This window comes from Falco rusticolus, chromosome 2 (genome assembly GCF_015220075.1).
Source record: "Falco rusticolus isolate bFalRus1 chromosome 2, bFalRus1.pri, whole genome shotgun sequence".
Lineage (NCBI taxonomy): Eukaryota > Metazoa > Chordata > Aves > Falconiformes > Falconidae > Falco > Falco rusticolus.
Genome location: NC_051188.1, coordinates 19,887,893 through 19,912,345, shown reverse-complemented (window position 1 = coordinate 19,912,345; position 24,453 = coordinate 19,887,893). Strand labels below are relative to the sequence as shown.

Sequence of the window (24,453 nt, the reverse complement as noted above, 5' to 3'; positions counted from 1 at the left end):
AGGAGAGGCTGCATTGCTGCCTGGCTGCCACACCGCTTCCATCCCTGGGCTGCTTTAAAGGAAAGCAGGGCAACAGCTGACTGCGATGCTGTGGGTCTGCCCAGCAAAGCGCCACAAAGCAGCTCGCCATGGGCCACCAAGTGCTTACTACAGATGGTAGGTTTTCCCCCTAAGCTCTTGACTGTGCTTCTGAAGGCTGCGACAACTGTCCCGTAAGTACACTTGTCATATGTAATAGCTTTTCTTTTTTTCCTGCTTTTATGTTTTCCACAGCATTGGTGATTCTTGGCCTTAATAGCAACAGTAAGCTCAGCTTAATAACTGCCTGTGGCTTTTGTTGGTCTGATGACAATTTCGGAGTAGTTAATTTCGCTGAACAGATACCTGATGGTGCTGAGTAATACAATCATCAAAAAGGAAAGAAAGGAACACGTATTTGCTTTTTATGTGTCTAAGTTCACTACTGGGACCTCATTGCAGAGTCAAGCATTCATTAGCACGTTCTTATGAAAGGCTCCATTGTCCAACACCTTACGGGTATGTTCACCAGCTATTTACAGTGTTTGGTTTTAGCTCAACGTTGGGGGGATTGGTACAAAGTTTTTTGGTTTGCTTTTCTAGACGTGAAATCTAACAGATAAGAAAGATCAAAATTCGGCAGTGATTTACAGGATAACAGCTTCAAAAGCGTCTGTGGAGAGTGTGGTTTAACCTGATGCTATGATGAAACACCAACAAAAGCTTTTTTTAAAGGAGCAACTCACCTGGGTGAAAACCAGGGGGACCGCAGGTAACCCCAACCAAGCAGGGAGTGGCAGAAGCAGCAGTGGGTATCAAGGCTGGCCTTCCAGCTGCATTTGCTTTGGGTGAGGCCAGGGGTGAATAAAGGACCACAGAAAAGCTGGTTGGCAGGGACCTCTGGAGATGTGCAGTCCAGCTTCCCACTCGCCATGGGCCTATGGCCAGTGCTGGTTCTGGCCAGCCAGTGCTTTGTCCAGCAAAGCCTCTGGACATGGCACGTCCTCCCCCAGCACGAGAGCCTGAGCCTGAGCGGAGCAGGAGATGGCTGCCACCAGCGAGATCTGCTGCTCTCCAAGCCCTTCAGAGAAGGCTGGCAGCGGGGACGGCATGGCAGGTGTTCTTGGCATCGTGGCACTGCACAAAAGCCTCTTACTGCCATTGAGCATTGTATCGTAGCTGTAGGAATGCGCAGAGAGACAGTGTCCAGCCAAAAGATCTTGAAAGAAAGTACGGCTATAGAGCTGCACGAAGGATTATGAAGCAGCTGAGATGTTGATGCACATGTCATCTTGGCTAAGTCCCCAGCCTTTGCCCGCCACTGAACGGAGCTGTGCACAGGCGGAACACAAGTCTCACCTACAGGGGATCCTTTTCAGAAAATGCACACCCCCACGGCTGTAGGTAGGTGGGGTGACTGCCAGGGACCAGATGCCATTCCACAGATGGAAGTGCCAGGCGAATGGCAGAGCTCTGCTAGGAATGATGACAGTCTGCTGCGAGCCTTGCGGGACACCGTGGCACGTCACCAGGGGCAGTAATGCCTTGTCTGTGTTCAGCTGCTCAAATGTATGCCTTGTCCTGGCTGTGCAGTAACACTGATGCGAGTCAGTGCTCTACCCCTCAAATGCTTAATACTGGAGGAATTACCTAAACAAAAGTACTTTCCAGAAAAAAAACAACCATCTTTCCATTCCCAGAGGTCATGCAGGGACAAGCTGTTTCCCTCAGGGAACTCTGTGTCACTGAAGACCAAGTCACTGGGCAGAAAGAGGTGAATTTAAATCCATAGTGGGTTTTTTTCCCCAAGAAAACACTTCTCACAGGAAAATATTGGTTTGGCAAAATGGAAGTATTTGGGGGGAACTTACTAAAGCATTTACAATCATACTTCCAAAAAATGATAAAAATACTTTGTTTCCAAAGAAATCAAAGCAAAACATGTAATAAGAAGGTTAAAGGCTTGCATTGTGTGTAATACATTATATTTAAAATTATAAAAATGAAAATGGGCTGCTGTGACTAGGTCACTTTGATGTTTCCAGAACAGATTTTGGAAATACAATTTCTTGGAAATTTCCAACTGTGTGTTCCAATTTAGGCCTAAAGGATTTTTTCTTCAACATTCAATTTCCCACATAACAGGACCGGCCAATTTAAACAAGCTCTAAAAATAACAAAAGAGGTCAAACAAATCCAAGTAATATCTGGAATTAAAGTGAACTCAATTGACAACCTCATCTCGCGTGTAACTCTGGTGCCATCAGTTTTCTTGCCCTCTTTAAGTTTAATCCGTATCCCAGCCAGGGCTGGGAACGGGGGTCACAGCAGAAATGGCACCGAGGCTGTGACGCGCTGGGCTGGTGTCTGCACTGTCCCTCGGTGGAGGGTACCACGCGCTGGGGGACAGTCCGCACGTGCACAGCGGTGCTGCCACGGCACACTGCCTGGCAGCGGGGGTAAGCCAAGCTGCTGGACTTGCACCGCAGAAGCCGGGAAGCATCACTGTGTGAAGTGCCAAGAAGAGACAAGCAAGAGCTTATTTACCCAGGCTCATAGCTGAGGGTTTGACACCGCTGCACACAGTTTGCTTTAGTTTATTGAAATGCTGTGGCCTGATGATTTATAAGTATTTTCTTCTGTTATGGTTCAGCTTAGGGTAATGGTGATCACTGGAAATGCTGTCCTGAGTGCATGTTTGCAGCAATGCAGGAACGTTTTGTTATTGTTGTTTTCAAAATGAACTGTAGCCCAGATCTGCTTTGCAACTTTCCCAATGGAAGGTAAAAAGTAGTATAGATGACAAGACGACAAGACGTAGTGATGTGAAAGCATTTCAGAGTTGGCAGGTTTAAGGCATACTGGCCTGAGGCCATGAGCTCGCTGGAAGGAGTAAGCATGCTTCAAGGCTGTGACTTGTGTGGGCTGTACCTGTCCTGACAGAACTGGACCAGGGACCAGTCGCTACTCTTGAAGCCAATTGGTACCAACAGGCTTGTGTCCACACTGACTGGGACTAGTGTCCCATCCCCCAGGGATGTTTCTTTGTCCCCACTAGCTGGGAGAGCCTAACACAAGGCCAGCAAGTAGCTGAGCAGTGCAGATGGTCATGGCCTAGGAGATTTGTCATCTCAACTGTTGCAGAAGGACACAGTACAGGGGACATGCAGCCATCCACAGGTGATAGCCAAGCCTATGTCTCTGCTGTCGCAGGCAAGCGCAGCACATCGAGTGCCTGGCAGATGCCAGGCTGAGCATGGCACACGATGCCCACAGGAGACAACGTTCTGGGCATCTCCATCTTTTCTATCCCCATGGACTGTTGCTGTTTGACAGAGGGATCTCCTGGTGTTCCTTGACTGAAAGCAAAGTCCACATAGTCATGGCAATCAAGACCAATTCCTGCCATACGTAGCTCCCTAGCCAATGCCAGTTCCATGTTCCAGTCTTGCACTTGGCCCTGGTAATTAACACAGTCATGACCTTGAAGACAAATTACTCAAAGTCACAGTAAAATGAACACCCTCGAGCAGGTTGAAGGCAACATACTAGAGACAGTCTGCTGAGTGCCTGTGATTGCAGTGCCTCTGGGTCTAGAGTGCTTTACTTTTGTGTTTGGTCTCTATTAAATCAAGCCTACTTCAAAATCTCCTACACAGGGTGAGAAACTTGCTGGCAAGCTGCAAAATCACAGTTGTGCGGTGTGGAGATTGCTTGGAGAGATTTTTAAACAGCTGGTTCAGGAATCAGCTGATTAATAAGTGGTTTTGCCAAAGTAGAATAAATTGCTTCCAGCACATTCCTGCTTGGGTTTCTGCTCTACCTCAGCTATAAGACACCTTGAGGTGACCTTACACCACCCTGTCTGAGTTCAGAACAGGAGGTCAGGTTAGAGACCGGGAGGAGTCTGTGGCTCTGGGACAGGGATGGCCAGGACCTGCTGGAGGCTCCCCTGGCCAGAAGGTGAAAGTCTCAGCAGCAGAAACAAAGGACCAATAAATAAGATGGAAAACAGTTTATCTGGAAGGAAAAATCCTCTTTTCTAGCAGCTGAAAACCAGCAGGGTAAATGAAGCACAGCTGTAGCCAGCGAGAAGGAGAAAACAGTGATGATGAGTGGGCTTGGGAGCAGCTCTGTGGCTCCCTGCTAAGGAAGAGTCATGGTGCCAATGCCGGTGGCAGCAACGGGAGTTCAAGGCACAGGGAGGAAACTTTCCAAAACAGATTGCAGATCTCTGGTTTTGTCCACTCTTCTAATACACTGAAATTCACTTTGCAGCTAAATGACTGACTTAAATTAAATGATTAACATCCTCACTCTGACATAAAGCTTCTTCATCCGCTTATTACAGATTTAAGCGTTACTTTGCATTTTCTGAGTGTCAATATACATAATCAGTCTTGACTTCCTTTTGAAAAATATCAATAAAATAACAGCTTCCTCTGTCAGGCTCTGGCACAGTTCCCAGTTATTGAGCTACTTGAAACACCATTTGTCATTGATAAAACCCATTTTTTAATATAACATGAAACAGGCCATAGAAGTTTAACTGCTGCCCTCTTTTGGGAGGATGATTACTGCTCATCGCTGTCGAGAGACTCCACCACCAACAGGTACTGAATTATCTCAGCATTGGGAGCACAGTGGTGGTTTGTACACGGCATAATATCCTTTAATATCCCCAGATTCCACACGCTGTTTGTACCTTCCTTTACAAGTAACCGTGGCTTGCCTATGAAGGACTTCGCAGTCAGTGATGATTTCTGTGTGTCCTGGTTTCAGCTGAGATAGAGTTAATTTTCTTCTTAGTAGTTGGTGCACGTGCACGGCTGTGGTTTGGGTTTGGTGTGAACGCAATGTTGATAGCACACTGATGGTTTTGGTTGTTGCTTGGTAAAGTTTGTACCAAGTTAAGGACTTTTCAGTTTCTCAGGCCCTGCCAACCAGAGGGCTGGAGGGGCACAAGAAATTGGGAGCAGCGGGGACAGCCAGGACAGCTGACCCAAACTAGCCAAAGGGATATTCCATACCATATAACGTCATGCCGAGTACACACAAGCTGGGGGAAGAAGAAGGAGGGGAAAACTTTTGGCATTATGGCGTTTGTCTTCTCACGTAACCATTACATGTGATGGAGCCCTGCTTTCCTGGAGATGGCTGAACATCTGCCTGCTGGTGGAAAGTAGTGAATTAATTCCTTGTTTTGCTTTGCTTGTGTGTATGGCTTCTGCTTTACCTATTAAACTGTCTTCATCTCAACCCACAAGTTTTCTCACTCTTATTCTTCTGATCCTCTCCCCCATCCCACTGTGGGGGCAGTGAGTGAGTGGCTGTGTGGAGCTTGGCTGCCAGCCAGGGTTAAACCATGACACTGTGTCGGAACATTTTTCTTCTATGGTTCCTGTGGGCACCAAACAACTCCATGCTGCAAGATATGGTGGATCACAAACTTACATTGCCAACATGTTTTAATTGCTTACAGAATACCAGGGAGAATAGTGTAGGCTTATTCAGCCTCTGTAGCCTGAAATTCAGATTGCTTTCTCTTGCACTGGGAAGTCCAGGGTTAATATGTACTTGTATTAACACGAACATATTGTGCTTCTGTTAAGACTCTTTCCCCTAGCGTCTGTATTTATTTTTAAAGCGAATAATAGCAGTTAAGTAGTCACAAGGGGGATACAAGAATCTGTCAGAGCAGATACTGGTAAATGTCCCAAGACAAAAGCAGTAGAAATGCAGACGCAGAGAAGGACATTTAAAGTCCAGGGGAAAGACATTAAAGAACACCTGTGCCTTTGCAAATCAGCTTCTAGTGTATTTTTAAATCCTGGGATATGAGTCAAAGGTGAAACATTTCCCTTTGAGTCACTGCACAGGGCAGCTATAGCTGATCAGCCGTCGTGAGAAGAAGCAAGAGGTAGCCAGTATGGAATCAGTGGAGACTTTTCTGGAAAATGCCTGTCCCTGGGTGGCATGCTTTCCTTCCTCTTTCACGCTTGCTGTCAGTGGACAAAAAGTGAAATGAGGGGAGATCCACGTTCAGAAAATGTGTTACCGTGCGATTCCTCCGGTCTGCCTTTGCCTTTGGCTTCACTTTTATCTCTGAGGTTAAGCAGAGAATATGAAAAGGCTTGTCATTAGGATTATTTTCCCTTCCCCATCACAGCTCTTCCTAACAGACTCCTGAGCAGTGAGTTGAAAGATGGATGTCTTGTGTCATATCTTTGAAAGGAGCTGAAACCCAGCTCTTAAAAGGTGCTTACATGCATCTGATTTATTAGCTGCCTCTTGCCTTGTTTAGACAGCTCTGGCAAACTCTCAGGCTGCTGCACAGCTGCCGCAAAAGCCCCTGCTGAGTCCAAATCCCATGGGGTCCCCGAATTCATGGGACAAAGACACTCAAACACCAAACCTTGCCCCATGCCTTACAAGCTGCTGAGGGTCCTTCTTCAAGCTAATGTCAGGTTAATCTCTCAAAATGAGATTCTCAGTCTGGACAAGGGAATGCTTACCTGACCATCAGAGCCCATTTTGTTAGACATGTTCTGGGTATCTTTAAGGCAAAGGGTGGCTAATCGTGTCTTGCTCATTATGGTACTGGAGTGGGGTTTAGGGTCAGGTTTCTCCTCCAGAGCAAGATTTTTCAGTTTCTTTTTTATTTATCTGAAGGCAGATGCTCCTGTATAACCTGTACAAATTTATATGGGTTTTTTTCAATAAATTTCTTTGGTAAGATCGTGTAGTCATCTTTTAAAGGAGTGTCTTATTAACTGGAAATAGAGTTGGTCCCTCTCTAGCTTGATATTGCTATTTATAGAAAATAAAACGTCTTTAACATGTGAAAACAAGAGAGCTTCCGTGACATGACAGCCAGTGGCCTGAGAAGATGGACTGTCACAAGAAGGGTAAGAGAAACTTCTGGCTCCAGGAGAGGCAGAGGTCCAACATAAGCCCCTCTTCCACCTCCAGCCATGAGGCCACTGACTATGCTCAAGTGAAAGCAGCTCCCTATTTGTTCCCAGGTGAGAAAGCTGGCCTTTGAGTGTCTACATGCCAATCTCTGGCCAGAGGTACCAAACGGGTGACGTAAGTTTGGGGTTTTTTCTCTCTATATCAGACTGTCTCAAGTGGCTCCCTCAACAAAGGAGTGTATCTATTATAAGCTTCTAATAAGATACCCAGTTCACCCAGGAATTATTTATGGGACCTGGCTATGTACTTTAAGGCTGTAGGAAATAAGTGACACCACAAATTCAGGCACTGATGTCCCTTTTGTTGATCTGCTTTTGGCGATCTTTAAGGCTGAGGGCTGAATGGCCCCAGCAACCACTGACGCTGATGACAGCTGAGAGCACCCCATGATCTCACTAGATTAAGCACTAACCTTAATAACTGCTAATCTAAATGTTCTCACTCCAGCCGCCAAGGAGAGGGAAAACGCTCTGGAAATTTAATTTAACCTTTCAGGACAAGCATCCCATGTGGGCCTGGTCCCTGCTGCTGGACCATCTCCCCACAGCACACCGCAGCCACCACCTCTGAGGGACTGCTGACACAGTGCTAAAAGCTCATCCTACATCTGATCACTTTAGACATTGTCCAGTCCCCACATAACGACACCCAGGTTAACTATGTAAAGCATTTATGTTTATGTTTTTGTTTTGTTTATGCTCATGGTGTTTATCACACCTCATGAATGGGGCAGAGAGGAATCGGCTGTGCTGTTGCTGTGGAGCCCGAGGATAATCATGTCCCACTGGCTTGATACGTTGGGAAAGTATTTTGTAGAGTAAAATATGATGATAATAATTCCTGGACCCTATAAGAAACAGAAACCAACGGCCGGTGCTCCCAGGGCCCTCCATGCAGCGGTCAGATGGTGCCAGCTGTGGCTGGTAAGGGCCATCTTGTGGCAAGATGCTTGCACAGTCACTTTAAAGTGGTCAGTAAGGAGATGACACTAGGTTCAAGAAGAGTAATTCGAGCCTCCCTCGACCTTTGTGTTACTGGTAGTATTTTAGGAACCAAAACCGAAGGTGGCTGCGTGGTAACTGTTTCCAGCCGATGCAGACTGGGCTAGGGCCTGCAAACATGGCTGAGTAGCAGCCAGGCGGCAGCAGCAGGCCGAGCTCGGCTGTGAGGAAAAATGGATGTTATCTTTTTCAGGGAGATTTTAGAAACTTCTCAGGTTTTAAATTTAATTGGCTGGCAGTTTTAAAAATGGTGCCCAAGAATGCTTTTTTAAAACAAATGCCATAGTTATGACAAACTCCAGGGAAATGCTAAAACAAGACTATAACAAATCTGGTAGATAGAGGCTACTGCGGTTGGGGTTGCTGTCTCCGCGCTGGAGCACAGTATCACAGGCTGTTGTACAGCCAACGGAGGAAGTGAAAACAGTGTTGTCAGACCTGGACAGCCTTTGGAACTGTGGTGGAGATGCTCTGCTGCTGTGTATTTTGGCCAAAGTGCAAGGACACACGCAGCTCGGCTTCTTCTGAAGCAAAGCTGAGATGGCTGTTGCCTTGATAGGTGTTTCACAAAAAGTTACACCATGTTGAAAACAGCAGTAAAACTGGTTGCCTTCTGGAATTTTCCAAATATTAAAAAACAGTGAGATGCATAGATAATATATATTATACTTACAGTATATTTATAATATATATATAAAAATATAAAAAATGCATTAAAAGTTCTTTTTTCAGTTTAATTTCTTGATTTTTGCTAATAAAGGCTTGAAATTGAACAGAATTATGTATTACTTGTATATTGTTCTCACTGTAGGCTGGATCATTACTTACAGCTTAAGTAATATTGATATCTAACAAGTGGCACAACTATCTGGTTTTTTAATCCTCTGCTTCAAGTAACTGGTGACAGCAAAATACTTCAAGAAAGTTCCAGTACAAAAAAAAGAAGGAAAAAGACACCTGGAAAGGGCATATTCATGCCAGAGAAACTGGATGAATCACTGTGCTACTCCACGGACTACTATTGCTTCATGGGTCAGCCCTACCCTGCTTTTTCCCAGTTTGGACCCCAGTTTAGGGGTGAGTGTCCCCAGCCAACTCCCTTTCCATCCATTGTCAGGTAGCAGTTAGGACAGACTGATGTTGGAGAGCAGCTCACCGGCATCAGATGAGGAGGAGCGTGCACAGGAGCATTGCTCAGCTCAGACAGGAGAAGACAATTTTCCTTTTGTCTTTAGTTGTGCCAGAGCGGCTGTTCTGCCTCCCTCCACCTTTGCAAACATATAGCACTCCTGGAGTAAGTGCTGCAATGCCTTACATGGAAAGAAAACATCAGGAAAGGCAGGATGGGATTCAAACATAGGCAGATGGTGTTCTCTTAGGCAGCTTCAAGTAGTCCATGGGCAATTTTACTAGCAGTGTCTAGATACAGTCCTGAGTTAAAACAGGTCATGGAGACTGAACTGTGCTGTGGTTTCTAGAAGAGATTCCTCCAGTCAAGCATGCCGTTGATCAGCTGGGAATCTTGTATGGCTGCTGCCAGCGTGGGAAAGAGGATTTTGCCAAAACCGCTTTGTGAATACAGAGAAGGTGGATCCCAATTCCATCCTGCCCCTGGAATCCCATGTCTCTCTGAACAGTGTCATGGCATTTCATGAGAGGCTGCCTCCAGCAACGACAGTTGTTGAAGGGATCCCTCCGGTGTTCCTTGTGCTCCATCCTGCCTGTCCCTGCTTGCTCTTGCCATTTTGCAGCACCATACAGTGCAGCTGCCATCTCTCTGAACATCCTCTGCGACAGCAGTGGCCAGTCCTGTTTCATGAGCTCTACCTTCACCAAAATATTTGGAGCAGAGAAACTAGATGCACTCCCTCAGAAAAAAAAGGTGGATTTAATTGCAGGAGTGGCTGAAAAAACCCGAAATTGCCTGTTCTGAAACAAACAATGCAGTAGCCATCATCATACCAAGCTTTCCACAACACTGAGAAAAGATGACTGATACATACAGCTATGCTGGAGTTGGTACATTGGCCTTCAGTGCATTTCCGGACAATTTGGTAATAACCACTTCCTGGCTAATAAACAGTCTCAGAGTTTATTTGTCTTAATCACCTTGACTTTCCGCTCCAGAGTTCACCCAGCTCAAAACAATGCTATTGCATTTCTTGTTTGTTTTTTTAAAGACACATCCTGATGTCAGAGTTACAGTTAGCAAAGGAACAGGACAGGCGACACTGCACTGCTGCGAGCAAAGGGAGCTACAGCTAGTGGCGTCACTTGAACTGTAGAGGTGTTCCCCGTGCAGGATCCTACCGACCTGCTATTGCCTGCCGTGTTGTGTTTCTTCCCCATTCTTCAGCGTATTAGCACCAATACACATTTTACTTAGATAACTCTGGATGGGTTATTCCTAAATGCAGCTGCTGACAGTAGCTTAAACCTATGATAGCAAATAAAACAAGTTCTGTACTAACAGCTTTGAAGGATGGAGGGAGTCAAAACAGCAGCAATAGAACAAAGCAAACACGGTCATAACTCGACTCCTACCACACTTACTGTCCCCCCAACAGAAAACCTCCTTCAGCATTTTGTTCGATGCATAAAGTCCTTTGGATGCTCAATAGAAACAAACCAAACCTAACTCAGTGTAATACCTTCTTGTTACACACATGGCATTTCTCTCTCCTTTACCCATACCAAAAGTCACATTTAGATGATACAATTTTCTCTCCCCAAGACAAGGTAAAGGACAGTTTTCAGTCAGTATTTCAGCACAGAAAATGGCACTTCCAAGCCTCAGAAACATTTGGCTCCACTGCATTTCACTGTGCCACCCTGAAAACTTGAACCCCCTGCCCTCTTGAACGATTGGGAGTCTGAGGGAAACCATCAATAAAACTATCTTTGAGGCTAATGAAGCTCTTGATCTCGGTTGTTCTAGTCATTTAGGCAAGACTGTTTACTCTGATGCTCACTTTCTAATGACATTATTTAGAATTACTGAAAAATGTGCTGGTAGATGCTACAGCTAAGAATAATGTGAAACAGCCAGGTGATTTGCACAGGGGAAAACTTCTGCTTATGAAGGTGAGTAAGCCAACAAATAATCTTGTTGTCTTAAATTAAAATCCTAATTGGGAATATTTTCCTGATAGCAAATTATCGATAAATTACCAATTTGCTTTCTAAATGAAAAGTTTTAAAATACAGTGTCACAGCATTTTAAAATAATGTGTAAATGCTGTAGAAGAGACTAATTATAAATTAGGATCCCTGCCTTCATTTCTCCAAAGCAGGAGCCTTACCTCCTATTTTTGATTGTATAGGACAAGTAGTCTCAATATTTAAATTTGACATTGGTTATTTGCTCACCAGGTCGGTTTTTTTTAATTAAGGGTTAAGCTGGCTTCAAACTTGTAATTTTTTCATGTATTACATTCATATAGTAAATTTATAATCAAGCATGCTTCTAAGGGTAATGCCCCCCAAATCCCCAAACTGAAGCCAATCCGACCCCTGAGAAGGGAGACTGGATCTATCAATCCCATGGTATTTGGGAAGCAAATTTTTTAAATGTGTAACATACAAAACCTATCTCCATTATAAGATTGTTATTGTTCTGTCCTCAATGGGTATCATTTTGGGAGGCAGATTAGGCTACTAATTAGGCTGCTGGGCTATCAAAGCTGTGATGTGACATTCAGCAACAGTACTATCTTAATACATGCTAGGTGCTTGCTCTTTCCTCAGTGCGTTGACTTGTCACCCACGTCACCTTCTTCCCAGGACAGGTGTTTGTGTGACTATGGGGCTTTCCAGATCAGGGAATTAAACCTGCTGAAAAATAAACCAGGAGAAACACTAGATTATTTTTTTTCAGTTAGGAAAACTGCCCAGCACGGGTCACTGCACAGCCTCACAAATGCTTGTGCCAGAACAGTGTGCAAGGCAGCAAGAGGAAGCAATGACAGGATCAAAATGTTGCTTGTTGGGTTTGTGTAGATGAGGATTACACAGCTAATGCTGCTCCCTGCCACCCCTGTGATTCCCCCACGGTTGTGCTGGCATAATTGTACAACTGGTCGGCAAACTCAGAGCAGAGACCTTAGGCCAGAAAACAACCCAGTAAAACAGTGCCTGCTAATTTTAGCTGGATTGATTTTCTGAACCACTTCAGTGCATGGTGACACAGACAGTTGTGCCGGCTCGGCGAAGGAGCACAGGGAACCGAGGGAGGCTGGAAGGATGGGGTCAGGAAGGACAGGGTGGGAACTGTCTGAAGTGCCCCTCTTGCTGAAAAATGTCAGTGTAACCGTAATGAGACTGGCTGTGTCACTGCAGGAAAATTTGTGAGTACAGTCTTGCCTGTCATGAGTCATCATTCTCCACATTACTGTTTTTCTTTTGGAACAGATCACACATTGATTTCAAGTCATCAGCTTTCACCTCTGATCCTACCCTGTGCATAGGCTTTCGTGGGAATTACACCTGGAATAGATCCTGAGGTTTTACAAATATGAGACCAGCAGCTCACCAAGAAAAAAAGATTTTTTCACAAATTCCACATTATGGCTTTCTTTAATCACAAAATGTTTGCAAGCAAGCTGCAATTTTAACAGACCTACTTTGGGAAGTGTTTGCAGCAAATTTCAGCTGTTTACTACAAACATTCCTTTGAGAAGTTAATACTCAAGACTGCTTACCTAAGAGATATGATGCCTTACATTGTAATGTAGTATTTCCGTTTCTGACTGGCTAACCAAATTATTAGGTATTTGCTTTTCTGGTCAATACAAATGTAATCACAAAACAAAACTACTCTGTGATTAAACAAGTCAAAGCCTTTATCTGAAGGAACAAATGAACGCAACTTACTTCATCTGAGTTTATTTGAATAATTGTGTGAATGAAACTTCACTGACAACATTATGCATGGACAACTAATAACAAAATCATTGTTGAAATACTTTTTAATATGCATTCCCTTAACATTCTGCTTACTGGGGAAGAAGACAGGGAAGTCATGACACAAAAAAGGTGTGATGGTCTCAAGGAGGTAAAGCACATTCTGACAGCACACTGGCTCGTAAAATCTTCACATCAAGGTACTCGTCTACCCCAGCCACCATGTAAATGCATTTCCTAAATTAGCTGTAGCACTGAAGGGCTGAGGGACTGGCCGTGATTGTGCCTGCTTTGTAAAATAATTCTATGTTTGATCCTGAAAAGCATAGATCAGTAAACCTTTCGTATGTATCTTGACAAATTTGTTGAAATGATACTTAAAGAGATAAGGCAAAAATGCCCAGAAAATCATGAGATGTTATGCTAATGTTTAACTAGCATGGGTTCTGCACAAGACAATAAAGTTCCAGCAATCTCACAGCATTGCTTAAAAATTGTGATGCAATTATGAAAGAGGCAATTTATATTTATTTAGTCTTTCAGGAGACTATTTAAGAAATTAAGTGGCCTCAAAATAAGAATCCAAATAATATAATAAAAAAGAACTGATTAAAATTACAGAACCTAAAAGAGATTTATGCTGTAACTGATAAAAATTAGGAACAGGTACTTCAATGTTGTGTATTAATTTCATTATTTTTTAAAATATTACCAAATGAAGGAGGAAGCATTAGATAAAAAATGTGCAGATTGTATAAGTAAATTAATTATTCTAAAAGATCAGGTGCAGGCCATGGTACTTAAGAGTGATTTAGTAAGAAAATCTGAATAGATAGCATGATAGCAAATGAAAATTCAATAGTGACAAATACAATACAATAAACACCGGAGACAAAAATGTAAACTATCCATACACCTTCAAAGGGTATAAATTAATTTGATCAGCTCAAGAAAAGTATCTGTGGATGAACACAGGCAGCTTCTTGAATACCTCCAGTAAACATGCGGCATAGCCCTGAAAGCATGTAAAATGTTACAATGGTCAGGGAATATATAATACTATTAAACAAATCTAGGGAGTATCTCCATGTGGCACGTTTCACCTGGTTCCATACTCTCTCTTAACTTGTTCATTTTTGATGGAAGTGAAAGGAGCAAAGTCAGAGGGGGCACTTCTGAGGGAGTTGCACTGATATTAGGAAACATATCTGCAGAGTATGATGTAGCACAACTCTAAGCCAATTTATAAGGACAAAAATGTAAGCAACACGAAAACATTAATTGTGTGTAATAATAGTAAAAGCTCACAAGTGCTGTTGCGTATTACTATACCCAAAAGTTAATGATAAAATGTCTTCTGCCTTTGGAAAGGGTAGATTTATTCCAGGTCTATCTTCAGCCGTTAAAGATGTGGACGGCATACACTGAGGACAGATGATTCCATATCTGCCAGCTCTTCATCTGCTTCCACCTTCCTCTTCATTCCTGTCACCTCTGACTACAAGGTATAATATTAGATTTATATAAGGTCTAATCCAGAATGGGAATGCTTATATACCTATGCATTTATTTTGTAGAACCAAGAAACTACAGTCAAATCATTATTTTATTCTAGATTAAATTTTCTGGAGTTCAAAACCAATTGTTTCATTGTCACACAGAAAATTATTAGTTCAGCTACAGATGCTTAAGGTTATTAGGATGGAAATTATCGAAGAGAAAACTAGAATGGATCCTATTGGAGAGAAAATGGGAGGAAAGGATCTTGACTGAAAGCTTCTAGAACAATAAAGATCGATCTCTAAATAACTTTCCTTCTGATTTCTTGTCAGTGGCAGCTTACACCAGGCATGAAGTAGCTCCGGTGTCTCAGCGGTGGAGCAAGTGTACCCTGGCTGGACTGATCACAAGGGTGGGCAGCACCTGAAACACATAAATGGCAAGCAAGCAGTAGCAGTCACCTGGGACTGTTTGGCAACTGCCAGGGGAAAAACCCTGAGTAAGGTGAGATATCTGTGAGAAGAACTGTGGTCTTACAATACACACCACCCCCAAAAACCAGTGAGAAGCTGATTTGTCCATCAAACCCCCAGAACCAGAACACTGAGCCTGTGGGACCAAAGGAAAACCTTAATCTAGGAAAACCAGCTTGAAAGATCTATCCCGTAGTTCCCCCATGCTGACATACCAGAGGTAGAATGGCAGTAAAAGGATTTGCCAACCAGTTCTTCAGCTAAGGTCACAGGGCTGGCCACCAAAGTACCCACTTACTACCCTGTCAGACCTCAAACCAGAGAAAGCAAAGTAGGGTCAGGGTCTCAGCTGCTGACAGAGGGACTAGTGGGGGATCTCAGAGAACTCCCACTAGGAAGGACTGGGTAAATAAATAGGAGTCGGGCACATGCATGGGGGATGGGGGGGATAATCTAAAATTTGCATACAGCTGCTCGAGACTTCCAAGGCCCTCCTGCAAGATGGAGAAAAATGGAATTCCTGTTCCAAATTTATTAGAAGGATTAGGAACTTCTTCATAGCTGTTTATATGAATAGCCCTGTGCAAAGCTGATTCTAGCACCAAGACAATCTGCAGCAAAGTCCCTGAGGGGCTGCTGCTGAAAAATAGAGACGGTATTTCTGCCACATAGGCCACACTGCAAAAGGGCATGTCGAGGGGTGGAAAGCCTATAAATAGACCCAATGTTAATACTTTTATAAATGGCTTGAGAACAAAAAGTAGAGCACGCTAATGAAATCTGCAAATAAGTATTCAGGCACATTCAGGCACATTCAGTAAAAGACTATTAGCAGTACTGTAAAAGGAAAAACTAGATGACTTTGATGCATGGAAAAACAGAAATGGCATGAAGTTTTTTACTCTAAGACTTCTGGGATTAACATCCTAAAATTCCTGCTCTGATGTATGTATGCGTATCAGGTGATTTTTGGATGACTAAGCCACTAAAATGATGCAGATTTTTAGAACCATCACTGACAAGAAATCGGGAGGAAAGTTATTTAGGGATTGATCTTTATTGTTCTAGAAGCTTTCAGCCAAGATCCTCTCCTCCCATTTTCTTTCCAATATGATCCATTCACCTCCAAGAACCAGTGGAGGCAATTTTACAACCTTGATCTATGCATTTTGAACAAAGCTACAGAAAAAGTAATGTCTTTGTAAAGCGTAGTCTGGAGTATCACCATTCTGGTGGTCATTTTTTGAGAAAGATCAACCCAAGTTAGTACAGAAGTGCTATTTATGGAAAGGAACTTATTTACGGGAAGAAAACTCTCCTAATGCTATATAAACTCACAAAATGAAGAATAAGGGCAACTTATCTTTCTAAATATAACAAGAATAAACATGAGGAAGAAAATCTAATTGGGATGAACAGTATCTATCCCTGTGCCAGCAAACCAGCAGCAAATACAGTGAAAGTAAATAAGCTGGAAGTTAGAAGTATTTACAAACTCTCAAAAGCCAAATTCTATCTTATTGAATAGCTGCTCAACAAAATATGTGAGGACAAGAAACAACTCACCTTAGACACTATTAGCTTCTGCGTGGCTGCACATGACTCTGCAATGTGAGGGGCTTAAACTTAGAACTGTAAGGCCCTTCTGATTTAGCATGTTCCTCTCATAGATGACATACAACTTTATCTTCCTGCTTGACTTCATTAGGCTGTCATAGATCTGATCATATCAGCTACTCAGATGGACAACACTTATCTCCGAAAAGGCTAGCAAGTGTTTGGACTATTTGGTATAACTGGAGCCGCCAAAGGATCTTTCTAAATGTCTCAGCACAGTAGGAAAATTAATCTTAATTTTTTCAATAAAACAGTCAAATCCACCTCAGACTAAAGAAGAGTTCATATCTAACAGTGCAGTTTTGCAGGGGTCAGCAGGAGGTGCAAAATTGAGGCGAGATTTGAATTTGTTCAAAACCACAGTGACAGTGGTTATTCACCCTGGAAACATGGCAGGTAAGAGTGATGCGCATGGTTCATAATAACCCATCATCCACACTGTTATGTTCCATCTATACAACTCAAGGAAGGGGAGAAAGAAATCCTTGGAAAATCCTAGTTTATTCCAGAACTGCCTAAGCTGAAAAATCCTTAGGATAAGCTCAAATAAGCACTGTACTCTGTCATTTGGTTTTCAGGGAGCTTGTGCAAGCTATAGGCCCAAGCTGAAGCAGCAGATTGGTTCTATGTAACGACCATTCTGATTGTGCACCCCCAGCTGTTAGCAAATCTACAACTGGCAGGGCAGTTGCTTTCTACTACCTGCTTCTTCTCTATATGGAACAGAAATACGGAGAAACTAAATGATGAGTCCTGTTGCATATTTCTGCTGTGACTTCAGAACTTAACCATCTTCAGATAGCCGTGTCCAACTAAATAAAGGGCCTTTCTTTCTCTATTGACTTCTTTACCTGGCACACACCTCTGGCCATTGTACAGAGGACAGGTCAGCTGGGTTATTAGCTTGCTTTCCCCCAAATGCCTTCAGAATAGGAAATGCATAGATGATGAACCAACTTGTGAATACTCCGTGGTATTTCTGCAGCCAGGGGGAAAATGTTAGGGTAAAAGTTCTCAGCTTGTGTCACAGCTGGTTAAGGGAAAACCTCCAAAGTAGCATAGAAGTGTTCCAAGTACTACAAGTAAAACAAGTGCATGCATGTGTGTGTTTTAAGCTGCAAAGGCTTCCTTGGCACCTTTTTTCTGTGAGCTAGCACAGATGTTTCACCTGCCAGCTTCTGTAACCCCACTCTTTAGTACTTAGGAAACACACAGGGAGAGTCAGACATCCAGATTAGGCCCATGAACTCCCCCAGCACTAAGATGGTAAGTCTTTGCTAAGGGTCTCACTGAGGACTTCCACATAGGTCCTTGCTTTTTATGCAAGACCAGGGAGAACTTGACTGTGACTTGCAAGCTCCTGAGAGGAAGGAAAAGCTACCTCCTAAGCAAAAGGCCTCAGGAATAAACTATTAGGAGGAGGAAACGCTTTGCAGGCATCTTTAAAGCAGGGTCAAAACGGAACGATTTCAGATGAGAGACTAAAGCATCAGTACTGTAGACTATATTAATCAAAATAATGACTTAATCTTGAGTGAATGACACATTAAACAAGTAAGTGTCTAGAGAGAGTAGCCTAAAATAAACTGGTGCTACATTGATCCCTTTTGGGTTGGCAAGCTGGCCTTTACAGCAGTCTTGAGATGAAACAGGCAGTAAGCTGGCAATCTGAGTTGGCATTTTGTGTGCTTCAACACAGATATCTGCTGCATGAAGTTTTTTAAGTGTTTGTTACAGACAAGATGAAACAGGCTAGCTTATGCTATCATCCTACCATTTGGTGTACCAGTAAAGTGTTCCCGAATACCCCAGAAGACCACAGTAGAGGCAGCAGAGTCTGTGTGATAAAAACATGTTTTCCAAATACCTAGTGTAAATTATTGCTGATAAACTTCCAAGTGTGAATTATAAGCAGCGTGTTCTGGTCAACCAGTCATAAATCCTAAAGATAACTTTGAAAGTCAAAATAGCTAAACTTAGTGACTGTTATGTTCATCTCCCCCCTTCTCAGTCCACTGAAGTTCTTACCGACATGGTAGTTACAGGCAAGCAGAGCCAGGAAGAAACAGAACACAAGCAGATACAAAAACAAATACAGCAGGTTTCCTGTAGAACAAATAATTCACTCCCTTGTTTTAAACAATGCTGAAGCTCTTACTATTACAGCTTCAAATACAGGAATAAGTGTCACAAGATGCCAAAAGTTTAGATCTAGCAACACTGTCCATGTACCCTACATTTTTTCTTTCTACTGACATTTTGCCTCCTGGTGTCAGTTATATCTACCCCAATATAATGCCTTGCTTATGAAAAGCCAGGTTAAGCAAGAAGTGCGTGCCTCAATCCTTGGGCGGAATATTAGTTTAATAAAAACTGAGTATGACTCAGTCATCTGCATGTCTGATATCCTCCTGAATTCCCCTTCTGCAGGCTGCTGTTGTGACAGCTCAACTGCTGCTCTGGGTGTGCCACGGCTCCTCCCGGCCACTGTCACTGTTCACTGCTCTGGCAGTGTCACAGGTACTGCAAACACACAACTACACAATGCACCAATTCTCTATAACCTCTTTCTTAACCTCTGTATCTCTGCCTGTGTACCACTGGCTAATATGGTTTGTACCTTCCTTCCAGTAAGACCCATTCTTACAGTTGGAGGTTGTTCACTTAAATATTTTACCTCTTCCTGGTTAACCTCATTTATGACACATTCCATTCCTAGCCAAAATCCATTCTTAACAAAACAAAGAACTTGAAATTAATTACTTGAATGACTAATCTAGCTTTGCAGCATTGTGTACCCTTGCTTTGCAAGAAATAAACTGAAGAGCCAATGTGTACTTCAAAGTGTGAACACCCAGCTACTGAGAGGAAGGAAAAGCCACCTCCTAAGCAAATGGCTTCTTCTTCAGATAGCAAATAAGTTTATTTTTAATTACTCCAGTGGAGCTCTCATTTGCAGTCTTCATTTGCAGTTATAGACCTTCAGGGCTGCTACAAACAGACCCCAGAAATGAAGTCAAGACCCATAAAATAAGACACACAGCAAAAATACAAAGCCTGGTTTAAGCCCCTCACCAGAGCAATGCGAGAAAGGGCAGGCAAAGGCAGGTACTCTCCCAGAATTCCTAGAATCTGCTTAAACATTTTTGTTCTGCGCTTCTGCAACAGGAAAGGTAAGGTTCCTACTACAGACAAGCTCCTTCTCTCACTGGTCTTTGATTTAGAGTTGGATCTTACCTTATTCACGAAAAAGACAGGAAGAGTCCCATTTTCTGCATCCTGAAGAAAAGCAGGGGTAAGTGAGACATGGATGGTGATTGCAGAGATCAGCCAGAAGCAAAAGCTGTGAGGCACTGGGGCATGCTCTGGAGGATGAGACATGTGCAATGCAGTCTCACATGAGAGCTGCGAGGGAAAGGATTGTTCTGAGATCCTCCGTGAACACCAAGATGAATTGTAATTGAGAAGGAAAGTCTGCACGCTAACATTTGCTTTATCAAGTCAAGTACATATAAGCCTTCTCAGTTTATTAGTTCAGATGTGGCCAAGCACAAACTGGTTATCGGGTATGGGAAGAGACACTTGCCAATCAAAAGTTTGCTCTTTCTCAAACCTTGCAACCATTAAAAAAAAAAAAAAAAAAAAAGTGGCTTTCTGCAAAAGCCTCTATTCAGTCTTTCAACTTTATTTTCCCCTGGCTTTGTTCTCAGAAGCAACTACCATTTTAGCACAAGTGTACATATTCTCTAAGCTTGTAACTGTTACCTTGCACAGAAACCTATATTGCCAAAATTTTAAACTTTGCCCAACTTGAAAGGCAATAGAGAACTGGGTTCATAATAGGAAATACCGACCAAGAGCACAGGGCAGCGCTACCTGACTTGCTTACAATAATTTTGGCAGAAACTTTTACTCAAGAGGGGGACAGTGACTTATGTGCCTATGTAAGTTGACTGAGGCCATTTGTATGTAAATCTAGCCAGGGTGTCTAAAGGAATTAAGTAAAATTGTTTCAAGTGGCCCTGCCAAGTGGTGGACAGTAGTGGTTCACAGGGCGTGCATAGGACTGTCTGATTAACACATATTTGAAACGAAATAAAACCCCTAATTTATGACTGTTTTACTACCAGCTGTTGACTCATTTTCCTTAACATTTTAATCCTTAGCCAAAACTAGCACTAGTTGGACGTTTTCAGCTGTGGAAGAAAGCAAGATAGAGGGCTGCTAGAACAGGAAGCACAGGCTCCACTACCAACAACACTCTTTCTGGCAGTGAGTCCAAACGCTCTGAACTATTTTGAGAGTATTAACACCACAGAAGAGGGAAGCATTAAGAAAGACTGCGATGCATCTTTTTTAGCCAACAGCAGAAATAGCTTCAGCATTTACTCTGACAAGATAAATGAACAATCAGTTTTTCTAAGACTAGCCAAGAGAACATTAAGATTGTAAAATAGCTGAGAGAAAATGTGACTACTTGAACGTGTTCTTTTTTACTGCAGATTACCCCACTCAGTCCTCCCACTGGAAACGAGGGCAAGATGCACCTGACGATGATATGGTAAAATCCAAGATTTTGTTTGCACATATTGTATACATTTGTGAAAAAAGAGTGGGTTTAATGAACATGCTATTTTTGAAGTATGCTCAGACAGACAGACGACTTCAGGGAGAGAAGGGTAAGATATAGATTGATCAAACCACTATACTTATTCAGGGAACTGATGGATGGATCCTATGGTGTCATACCTTACCTGAGGTGGAATAACCACCAGAGCAGTGTAGACTGAGGACTGATTGCAAAAGGAATCTGGAGGACGAGGTGAACTGTGGCAGGGGCAACAAAAGCAGGGCCACTCCATGAGGGTGGATAAACGGGGAACCAAGGCTGACCACAGGACAGGCAGAGCAGTGCCCTCACCAACTAGGGTGCAGTTCCATAAGATTTGGGCAGGGCTGGGTTGGTGGCAGGTCTCCTTGACAGTCCAAGACAAGGCAAGATAATGAGTCATGTCCAGGGCCCAGCCAGAAAGTCCAGCCAGGAACAGCAGAAGACATGAGTCAGAGACAAGGTCCATGCAGGAGATAGGGTTGGACGCAAGGCTATATATTACATAGGTCCACCCAAGAAGGCCAACTGATAAGCCAAGACAACAGAAGAAAGGACCGGGCACAGGTAATCAGTCTTACAGTACTGCACATGCAAAAGTCCCAGGTGAAGGTGGTAGGGCAATTAAGGTCCAGTTGTGTGCTTTCCTTGGCCCTGACAAATACCAAGCTAAACATAAGCAAGCAGAACATGACAGCAGTGAGGAAGACTACTTTTTATAAAGACATTCTGGGTTTTTTACAGGCATGAAGCCAGCAGACCAAGAGAATTACTAGTCCTCTTTATTCAGCACTTGTTACATCACATCTGGAAAACCACACGACACTTCAGGTCCCCTGGTATGAGAAAGAAGTGGACAAATTGCAGTGAGTGCAGCTGTGGGCAATCAAGATGGTGAGGAGGTAGGAGCTCATGCCCTTTGAGGAGAAGCTGAGGGAACTGCATTCAGTCAGAAGGCTTGAAAGGGAATGCAAGAGCTTCTTTCCAGTACCTGAGATAATCAAGAAAATAGAGAAACACTCTCTACTGAGGTACACAGCAGTAGGATGAGAGGCAATAGTCACATGGGGAGGTTCTGATTCAAAGGGGAAAAAAATCACCATGACAACTATCAAGTATTGGCACAGGTTACCCAGATAAGTTGCGCGCTCTCCATTCTTGCGAGGACAAAGCCCTGAGCAACTTGGTGAGAAGGTTGAAGAAGAAGGTTATAGAGACCTCTTGAGTGCTGCCCCTGCCCACTCCCACCCCAAACAACGCTATTCTATTTCTATTGATCCCAGGCCACAGAAGAATGAAAAACCTTTGAGCGTGCCTCAGAAGTTGTTGAAGAATCTAATTTTGAATACAAGCTAGAAGTACAGAAATACTCAACTGAAGTAGTCCTTTACTAAACACAGATTTTTTAAAAATAGCATTTTTCATACTCTTCAGGGGTGGGGTTTTTTTTCATATTACCTCTTTGTACAAAAAGTTCTAAGTCTTTAGCTCTTGTTTTGCTGTTCTTTAGAGTAAGACTCATTGTACATTGCACTGTTGGCCCAATAAACACAGTTCAGGACTTAAGTGTGCTGTCACACTTTCACTGTCTTCGAACTCCTCCATCTCTGATCATTGGTTCAATTTTCCTTATGCAGTCAACTAGCTCAGTATTAGATCAGACTTGAAATTTAGACAAAGTATGTAAATATTTATAATGAAAAACAAGAAATAATTTGAAAAACAGATGTTACAAATAGTTAACAAGACATGGCCTTGGGAGAAGGAATAGATACCATAAATATGTCAAGCTGGGACACAACAAAATATGCTCAAGTAGAACCAAAGGGTTACTGAAAGCAAACAGAAAATTACTTGAACTATGTGTGAACTATTCAATTAGGATATTAAAAGAAAGCCCCCTCCCCAAGAGCATATACAGTGAAAAAAAAAAAATGTTGCACCTTTAAATGGAGACTAGACTTGTAAGAACTCATGAGAATTAAGTGTGACTGAATTTAATTGTAAACAATTATTCAAAGTGTATGAAATGTTTTATTATGTGTTCAGAGGTGTGCTAGCTTTGTAGATTTACCACCTAGCACCCATCTCTGCGCAGACACAATAAACGATATCTCAGCTCTGTGTGTGAGAGTGGTTCTTTGCACACCAGGTAAGCAGCTGTTTGTGAGAGAAGGTTTATCTCTCCTTTCAGGGCAGCCCTGCTGATCTCCCCACGTTCCTCAACTGTGAAGCTGAATGTTACCCTGAAATACATTCAATGTTCCAGCATTTACCTCCTACGTAAACCACAAAGATCGATCCTCTACATGGTGCTATTGCTACTTCTGATATCGGCTGGTAGCGAGCACTGCCATGCCCCCTGTTCAGCACTGAAAGCTGTCATTTCTTTGGGGAAAAACACTTGCATTCTTCTTTTGAATAGGAAAGATGTCTGTCTTGCTGTCATCTCATTTCCTTGACACTTTCTTCTGCCTTTGGCTATCACACCATATCACTGCATGGAAACATTGCAGATTTAAACGCCCTTTGTGAGAACAGTCTGTGAGCATTCAAGGCTGGCATCGGCTTGCCCAGTTAGCCGTTAGGTTCCAAACTTTGTGTAAGTTCAGCGCTGGAGCTCAGCTAAGGTCTTCTGAAAGTTGGGAGGATGGTTGAACCACGGTTGGAAATACCTGACTGCAGTTAAGAGTAGAGTGATCTAGTGGTATCTGAAACCGCTGACGATGCTAAGCAGCCTGCACTGGGGGGGGCAGACTCTGAAGGGGATCTAGCCTGGTTCTGTGCCCTGAACACTCCTTGGCAGCTGCAGATCTTGCAATTTAGTTTCACCTGAAGGTATCAGAGCTGCAAGCCTCCTCCAGCGTGCAAACCAAAGTGGAAACCACCAGGTTTGTTTAAAAGGCAAACCCCTAAACCAGATCGGAATGCCAGTGAACCCTTTTGCTCCTACGGGTGCACAGCCATGTTCTGCCCAGCACATGTTTTGAAGGCGATGCTGTCTCGTAACTCGCATCCATAACGTGAAGTGAGCTCCTGATGGAGTTACGTGGAATCTTAAAAAAAAAAAAAAAAAAAAATAAAAGCGGAGCGGTTTAGATGAGTTTTAAACCTTGGCTGTTTTTCAGTCTGCCGTAAAGCAGCGCCGTTCGCAAAGACGCTGGCCCCCGCCCCCGCTCCCCGCAACCTTCTGAGCTGCGCGTCAAACCCGCATCCCTCTCACCCCCCAAACGCTGCAAGCGCCGCCCGGCGCCCCGCTCCCGCCCGGGTTCCCGCGCTGGGCAGGCGGCGGAGTGGGACAGCGCCCGGGCAGGCCCCGCCCCCGCCCCGAGGCCCGGCAGCGGCGGCCGCGGCAGGT

General features: G+C 43.4%; 1 long non-coding RNA gene across 1 annotated transcript; it reads right to left on the bottom strand.

Moving 5' to 3' along the window:
• Positions 1-22,418: 22,418 nt before the first annotated feature.
• Positions 22,419-24,415, bottom strand: LOC119143898. Its single transcript, XR_005102869.1, has 2 exons — positions 24,319-24,415; positions 22,419-24,151 (listed from the first exon to the last, which is right to left on the bottom strand). It is a non-coding gene; the product is annotated as an uncharacterized LOC119143898 (long non-coding RNA).
• Positions 24,416-24,453: the final 38 nt, after the last annotated feature.